General features: G+C 41.4%; 1 non-coding gene across 1 annotated transcript; it reads left to right on the forward strand.

The window, feature by feature from the left end:
- Window positions 1-1,678: 1,678 nt before the first annotated feature.
- On the forward strand, window positions 1,679-1,750 carry Trnaa-cgc. Its single transcript has one exon. It is a non-coding gene; the product is annotated as a tRNA-Ala (tRNA).
- Window positions 1,751-9,206: the final 7,456 nt, after the last annotated feature.

Here is a 9,206-nt window from a genome sequence, read left to right on the forward strand (position 1 = left end):
TGAGAGCATGTAGGGAAGAAGGAAACACAGAAATGCTTCTGCCTATTCCAGCTTGAGTTGCTTTTGTAAAACGAGAGGTGCCAATCAAATCTCCTGAAGCCAGGTACTGATGGCTCATACCCATAATTCTAACTACTCAGGAGGCTGAGAAACACAGGCTCAAATTGCAAAGCTCACTGGACCAGAAAGGTTCCAAAGACTCCATCTACAATGAACCAGCAGAAAGCTAGGCTGGAAGTATGGCATTAGTGGTAGAGTGACAGCTGTGGAAAAGAAAACTGAACACGGGAGGGTTCAAGCTGGCAGAAAGAAAAGAAGTGATAGACAGATGATAGAGAATAAACAGATGGTAGGTAGGTAGGTGGACAGACAGACAGACAGACATGTAGGTAGGTAGGTAGAGATATAGATAGCACACCAGGTAGCGCATTTCTTTTCCTTTTTCTTTATGTCCATTGTGGCATATGAACTCAGGTCCTGGGCACTGTCCCGGAGCTTCTTTTTGCTCAAGGCTAGCACTCTACTACTTGAGCGACAGCACCACTTCTGGCCTTTTCTGTTTACATGGTACTGAGGAATCGAACCCAGGGCTTCATGCATACTAGGCAAACACTCTACCACTAAGCCACATTCCCAGCCTGAGTAGCACATTTCTTACCTGAATGTGCCAGAAACCTTCTGAAACTTTTATTTATCTACACTATGAAGACCGAAGGCACAACAGAATAAATATAAACATATTGTTTCAGAGAAAGCATTAGATATTAGGGGGTTATAATTTCTGAATCAAGATAATATGAAACCATGTCCTTTCCTTTAGTGATGTCATTTGTTTACTTTAAACATGTTTTCATAATGCATACTTGTAACTAAATGAGTTACTTAGTTTGTGAGAACTATCTCTTTGCTGTGAAAAATTTTAAATGCAGTATTTTCCTCATTTCAAAATAATGCTCTATAAAAACACCAAGGATAGTCTAGGTTTCAGGTACAGTTTAGTAAAATAGTATTTATTCATAACATTCATGAGCTTCTATTGTAAAACTGACACTACCCCAAGCTGATTAAAAATTCATAATTTATGATAAATCGTCACATCTTGAAATAAATTTGTAATATTTCTCATTGCTGATGAGTACTATAAGGACCAGGACTGTGTCTATGAGAAGAAAGAGAGAGAGACAGACAGACAGACAGACAGACATACGTATATACATATATGCAAACAAACATACATATATAGATAGAGAGATAATAGGTAGATAGACAACAGATAGATTGAAGGTAGCTACATAGATTGCTATGTAGATAGGTGTATAGTAGATAGATAGATAAATGATAGTTAGACAGATAATAGATACACAGATAGATGATTGGTGATGGATGGATGGATGGATGACAGGTGATAGAGCTTGATGGATTGAGAGATGAGAGATGAATGGGTAGATAGATGACAGATGATATATAGATGAGAAGTGACTCAAGCAATATGGAATATCAGTGAGGGTTTCCCATGGAAAGATTGGAAAGAAGACAGCCAGCGAACTTTCCGAACTTATCCAATGATTAAAGGTGAGCACTAGGCAGGAAGAGATTAAAAATAACAACAAAAAACAAGTTGACCAAGAAGAAAAAAAGGCTAGGTAAGTGCTAGACATAAGACTCAGATTTAGCAGCGGGGGATGTAGCTCAGTGGTAGAGCACATGCTTCGCATGTATGAGGCCCTGGGTTCGATCCCCGGCATCTCCAGCAGTCTTTGGGCTGGGGATATGGCCTAGTGGCAAGAGAGCTTGCCTCGTATACATGAGGCCCTGGGTTCGATTCCCCAGCACCACATATACAGAAAATGGCCAGAAGTGGCACTGTGGCTCAAGTGGCAGAGTGCTAGCCTTGAGCAAAAGGAAGCCAGGGACAGTGCTCAGGCCCTGAGTCCAAGCCCCAGGACTGGCCAAAAAAAAAAAAAAAAAAAACTAACTAAAAAACAAAACAAAAGACTCAGATTTAAAAATTGATAAAAATATTTTTTAAAAAAACATCGAATTATTCACAGTTCCTGAAAGCCTGGATTACATTCACACTTCTGGATCAGCCCAGTGATGCGCCATGCCATTGGCCTGGTTTGTGATTCCTTAGGTGAGGGCCAGACATCTTCTAAAACCATTCATTTGAACTTTCCCAGTGTAACTCGAGACCTAACCATTGGCAGCACCTTGTTGTACTTTACTTTGTTGTTTGGCTTATGCAATTTTTATTGTCTGTTCTAAAAAAGCAAATTGAATGCCATCTCCTCTCTTGGAAGCTGCAGGGTTAACAGGAAGCCTAGTAAACATTTCTCTCTCTTTCCCATTTCATTGGAATCTTGTAGCCAATTATTGGCCAAGGGTTCATTTCAAATACTGGTTTGAATGAACTTGAGGGAACATGAAGTAAAAGACTATAAGCAATGTGTTTCCTTGAAAATTATTAACACGACTAGATGATAAGGGCTTCTTATACCCAGATAACAGGAAATCAGTATTCAGAAGAATGTTGGAGGCAAGGAGAATTTGCAAAATATAACTACTAAATTGTAAATTTGCTTAAGATATCACAAAACCAGGAAAAGCAAAAAGAAAGATTAAGTCAAACATATACATTGAAAAGAACAGACTACAGTTTGCAGTATGCTTCATTTTTAAAATTATGACAGTTCTGGTCTTTCTGACCTCTGATAATTAGCAGTTTATATTCATTTTTGTCTTAAACATTCCTGAAAATACAACAAAATGCCACCATCTCCAGTTCCTGGGACATGAGAGCATATCTAACAGAGTTGCACAGAAACATGGTATTCATTCCTAATCATTCACCCAAACACCAGTAGGTCACAGGAAATTGTGACCTAAAAATCTTGATTATTTGCTCTGCTTCACTGTAAATATTTATTTCATTAAAACAGTGTTGTCTGTATTTTTGTCAAATTGAAGTATCACTTATGCTGTTCAAAGGCATCCTGAAAACAACCTGACTTCTTAGGTTTGATTTGAGGTAGCATTTTAAGGACTTTTCTTCTATGAATATGGAACAAAGAAAGTGTTAGGTCATGAAGATTACGATGAGATTTAGGACATGAGGATAGAACTCCATGCTAGGCAGCTGGGTCATTTCTAATTCCCCTCTCCCCACAAGCTTCTGCTGGGCCCGGCTGGCTTCCTCCCTGATGCCAGTCCCACCGTGGGCAAACCGTGCCAGGCCAGGCCCTCACCCCCAGCATGGGGGGGGCGGCTTCGCAAGGCAGCCACCTGAATGGAGGTGGCCCACGTCCCCAGATCCTCCCTCATCTCCAGGTCCTCCCTCATCTCCAGATCCTCCCTTATCTCCAGGTCCTCCCTCATCCCCAGGTCCTCCCTGATGTCCAGGTCCTGCCTCATCTCCAGGTCCTCCACTTACAAATCGTGTATAAGTACATACTCAAAGCCTCACCAATAAGATACAAGTGCTGCACCATCTCATAACACCTCCAACGTTTAAAAATTTTTGTAAACAAATTAAATTTTTGAACTGAAATTATTTTTATAGTAAATGTTAAATAAAATCACTAACACTGGAGGATCTCTACTGTACATCTTGATTGTACTTGCAAATACGTTCATTTTCTGTAAGATACATAGCATCACAATTTAAATTTGCCTTTCAAATGTAGAAAATGTATCTTAACTTTTAGTTAAGTCAGATGAATTTATAAGATGTTACTTTGGTTTGGAATTTGTTCACCGTATCTTGTGACGGGAGTGCCGCAAATTTAACCTATAAATCGGTTTCTGAAAATGAAGATCAAAATGCACAGTTTTGCCTATGGTCCCAATAACGTATTTACTCTACTTGATTTGAAATGCATTAACTTTTTCCTGTTTCAATTATGGATTTGAAGGATGGTAAAAGTTAAACCCCAGATCTCATTTTACTTAAATGTCAGGCACTTCACCAGTAAATATCATGTCTCTTTTCTGTTGTGTCTTCTGTACTTTCCTAGCAGTTCTCTTCAAGTGAGGCTGTGTATCTCGTTTTTAAACTAACGGATTTCTCTACCATCAACAGCAAGCAGATGGTTTCCAAAGGACATTGGTGCTGATAGATTTAGTGAGATCTGTAGCTGCTGGAGAGAACACTTTGCTTCCTAGAGTCGCAGGGTGAGGACTTCACCTTTCCTCTCCCTGCACACCATCCAGTGCCACTGCGTTTCACAAGCACAGTGAGCACGAAGAGGAGTTTGCTCTGAAATGCGTGCTGGGGCTCAGGACCAAATGCACACACGTGACATGGCTCTTGCCTGAAGCCTTCTGCGCTCCAAGCATATTTCTTTTTTTTTCCATATTTTTTTAAATTTTTATTATAAAACTGATGTACAGAGAGGTTACAGTTTCATACGTTAGGCATTGGATACATTTCTTGTACTGTTTGTTACCTTGTCCCTCATACCCCCCTCCCCCCTTCCCCTCCCCCCCCAGGTGTTCAGTTCACTTACACCAAACAGTTTTGCAAGTATTGCTTGTGTTATTGTTTCTCTTATTTTACCCTTTGTCTCTCAATTTTGGTATTCCCTTTCAATTTCCTAATTCTAATACCAGTATACATGGTTTCCAATACACTCAGATAAGATTACAGAGATAGTGTAGATATAATCACAAGAAGGTGATACAAGAATATCATCAATAGTAGAAACCACAGATACATATGGGATGTTGAAAGTAGTTACAACTGTGATATAACAATCATTTCCATAAAATGGAGTTCATTTCACTTAGCATCATCTTATGTGATCATAAGGGTATAGCTATTGGGCTCTTGTGATCCTCTGCTGTGACTTGCCTAAACCTGTGCTAATTATTCCCAATAAGGGAGACCATAGAGTCCATGTTTCTTTGGGTCTGGCTCACTTCACTTAGTATAATTTTTTCCAAGTCCTTCCATTTCCTTACAAATGGGGCAATGTCATTCTTTCTGATAGAGGAATAAAATTCCGTTGTGTATATGTACCACATTTTCCTGATCCATTCGTCTAAGGAGGGGCATCTGGGTTGGTTCCAGATTCTCGCTATGACAAATTGCGCTGCAATGAACATTCTTGTGCTCCAAGCATATTTCTGCTCATTGTGAACAGGCACGGGCGGGAGAGGACCAAATAACAGACAGGGAGCACTGCCCGCAGAATGCCAGGACAAAACGCATCTGTTTCGATGAGCACAAGCGCGTCTGTTTCGATGAGCACCATAAGCACCATGTGGAAACTCGTTACAGATGCAGATTCGAGGTCTCACCACCCACAAACTATCATCACCTCATCACAACGTTTCCAATACGCACAGGCACATGTGTGTGCATATAAATACATACGTGTGCATATGTACATGTATACGTGTATCCATACAAATTATACACTTACGTGTATACAGCTAGGTAACTTGAAGAGCACTGCTCCATGCAAAGACATCTGAACCAGAACCGGCTGTCTTTCTTTCTTACTTATGATATAGTTAGGCTGTTGGGACATGGGACTTTGTATAGCATCATCTTAAATCTCAACCATACTTACCTATATAATGAAGCCAATGATGTCTACATGGAGCTATAGCGAGCCACCAAAGAGTCGGGGGAGCGATGCTTATTTACTGGGAAATCCAACATTGCACACAGCCTTTGCCATGCAGTGGTGTCATAAAAACTGAGTGGTTTCCTGTGACGTGATGGCTCATGTGCCAGGTCCTATCTGTGTGAGCCCCAGAGAGAGCTGCAATTTGAAGATTTGAAGCACTTTCTCCAGCTGTGACAATCACATGAGAAAACTTCCCGAACTGCAGGTCAGTCTGGTAGAGGTTCATCCAAGGTCTACCGAACCTGAGGCCCACCCAACCTGAGACCCACCCTCCATGAGACCCTTCCATCCTGAGACCCTCCCTCCGTGAGACCCTCTCTCCGTGAGACCCTCCCTCCGTGTGACCCTCCCTTCGTGAGACCCTCCCTCATGAGACCCTCCCTCCGTGAGATCCTCACTCCATGAGACCCTCCCTCCATGAGACCCGCCCATCCTGAGACCAGCCATCCTGGATCTGCGTCTAAGGCGTGTGGCCTCAGCTCCCCACGGCCCCGGGTCTCTGTGCATACTGGTTTTCCCCCTCACCCCTCCTTCAACCCCCTCCCTGCCCACCGCCTCTGGTTGCCCGGTTCTGAGCCTGGAGTGCTATTGCTGAGGAGCTGAGGTTAAGTGAGGCTCTCACTCACCGGCAGGGTGCCTGGCAGAACCTGTGGGAGCCCTGCACTGACACTCGCTCTCTCCCCCGCATCCGAACCCGCCCACCAGGCCCCCCCACCCCCCCACCCCCGCTCTGGGGCTCCCTGTATGGGCCCCGGTGCCCCGCGGGCAGAGCGGGAGCAAATCCGACCGTGGCCCTGGCCAAGAGGCGACCTAGCTGTGTGTCCAAGACTCGGGAATGATGCTCTCCACCCGCATCTACCGCATCCAACAACGCCCTACACCCGCATCCAACAACGCTCTCCATTGCATCCAACAACGCTCTCCATCCACGTCCAACAATGCTCTCCATCCGCATCCAACAACGCTCTCCACCCGCATCCAACAACGCTCTCCATCCCCGTCCAACAACGCTCTCCACCCGCATCTAACAAAGCCCTCCACCCGCATCCAACAACGCTCTCCATACTCGTCCAACAACCCTCTCCATCCCATCCAACAACGCTCTCCATCCGTGTCCAACAGTGTTCTCCATCCGTGTCCAACAACGCTCTCCACCCGCGTCCAACAACGCTATCCATCCCATCCAACCACACTCTCCATCCCCGTCCAACAATGCTTCCCACCCACGTGTCCCGAGAAATGCAAGAGCTGGATCCAGGAGGCAGCTACTGAATAACCTTCAAGAACTATCCTCATCACTCAACAGCTGGAGAGCATTTGATTCCGTTCAAAAGTCAATATAATAACAGCCAACACTCTACTCAGATTCCCAATTCCTTTACAGAGCAACACATTGGCTTTTCCTTACAATGTGTACTCATGAAATAATAGGTAATTTTATATGTGCAGGAAGAAAAGAACAATGAAGGAGTAAACCTGATTATGTTCAACCCCATATATTTCTCCAAAGATGAAAGAAACATTAAAATATGAAATGGTTGTAATTGTGATCAATTACTTTTTTTAGACTAGAAACATGGAGCTGCTTTAAAACGAATAAATAAAGCACAGAAGAAAATTGGCTGCCCTATTTAATCAAGTATTGAGAGACTACATCTAAGGGTCGTATTTTTTATTTTACCAGCTTTATTGATAGCTAATTCACATATTATATAATTCCCCTATTCAGAGAAAGCTAATAATCTAAAGAAAAAGGTAGTATTTTAATTGGCAAAAGACAATTATGTAGTACAATTTCCTAACACAAGTTTAATATGGAAGAGCTCATTCTAAGGAAGAGATGATCTAAACTCTGACCAAAATGCATTTGTTAAAAAAAACCAAAACAGTACGTAGGTCAAATAAATATGACTATTCCTAGCATATAATGTCTGTTTTATGAGTAAAGCCAGTTAAGTTAAGTAATGATAAAGGTAAGCCATATTGTAAGCTTTGTGTCACTCTCTTAGAATTGGATAGCAGTAAGCTCCAGCAGAGTGACTGAGTACCTTCCATTCATCTGGGTGACACTCACATAAGTAACTCCTAAGGTTGGCCAACTTTCAGGGGGAGGGGCGAAAGGAAAGCCACACACTATTCATGGGAATGTGAGATCATAATCTTACATATTTAACCGTAAAAATAAACATCTAGTTAACAATATTGCAGAAAAGCTGGGGGAAATAGTCAAGACTAACAAACAAGAGGACATGTTCTACATATCTATCCAGTAGATATAATATGCATGGCCTCCATAGGCCCACACATTTTATAATCCAGGTAAAAGACAAATGCCTAGAAGGAAACATCTTGCTACATACAAGGCTCAGATTAGAGTTAGAGGAACACAGTTTTGTGTGATGACAATAGCACACATACATTTGTCAAGACTAAGAAGAACATTTCAGAAGAGTGCAGATGATGCACAACCGGTGTTTGACTACTAAGAAATATAAGAATAAGGGAAATGAAAGGGATGACATTGATCAAGACATATTGTATTCATAAACTGCTTTGTTAAGTGGCAGCTCCTTTGTACAGCTAAAGATAATAATGAAATACTTTTTAAAATTAAAAAAAGATAAATGGATAAACTAAAGTATAATCTGTAAATCTACTACTCACTGATGATGCCAGACAACTTGAAGCAAATTAAATAAATGATTGTCAATGAAAGAAGCTTTCCAAGTTGAAGCTATAAATGAATGGTTTTATAGGTCTGATTTATAAATTAAATATTCACAAGGGAATAAAGAGATTAAAAACTAAAATTGGATATACTTGAACGAAGGTAAGTGTTCCTAATGTAAAAAAAAGATAATGTAGATGATGTTTACAAACAAGTCCAGCTACAACTCATTACACTCAAATTTCCCCTCCCCCAGCAAAACCCCAGCTCTCATTCTTAGCACCTAAGTACAACTTATATATGGGGAAAATGGAGACGCTGAGCCATGGATTTGCTGCAGGCTGTGCCTGGCGACTCTCTGTTTATCTTTGTCTTTTGTTTTACACAAGGAGCTCTCCTTTATCTTGTAAGCTCAGAACACCATCATGACCAGCCTGAGAGTCGCTTTCCTCAGTCATCGGTGGTTTTTATGTCCAGCCTCCCAGCAGCTGGGAACACAAACAACTCCCAGTTAGTGCTTCATATGCTGTTGAACTGAAGTTATCTGCATAAAAAAACAGAAGAGTATCCAGAAAAAAATACACAGATGCAAAATAAGAGGTTGATTTTTGAAAAGAACGAATCTACTAAATATGACCTGGGAGGCAATAAAGATGTTAAAGTTGTCTGAGAAAATTGAAGGGAATTATCGCTTAGAGCACATGAAAGTTACGATCTTGTAATATAATACACACTGGAAGGGAACAAAGCAAAAGTGAAACAATAATAAATACACTAATTTATGCTATTGGTGTATGAAATCCAAGGAAAACTTATTTTCCTGTATCAGTATTAGAGAAATTAAATCATAGCTGTCAACATATGTCAGCCTTGTTCTCTTACAATTGACCCTGATTTGGACCTGT

The sequence above is a fragment of the Perognathus longimembris genome, chromosome 25 (genome assembly GCF_023159225.1).
Source record: "Perognathus longimembris pacificus isolate PPM17 chromosome 25, ASM2315922v1, whole genome shotgun sequence".
Taxonomy (NCBI): domain Eukaryota; kingdom Metazoa; phylum Chordata; class Mammalia; order Rodentia; family Heteromyidae; genus Perognathus; species Perognathus longimembris.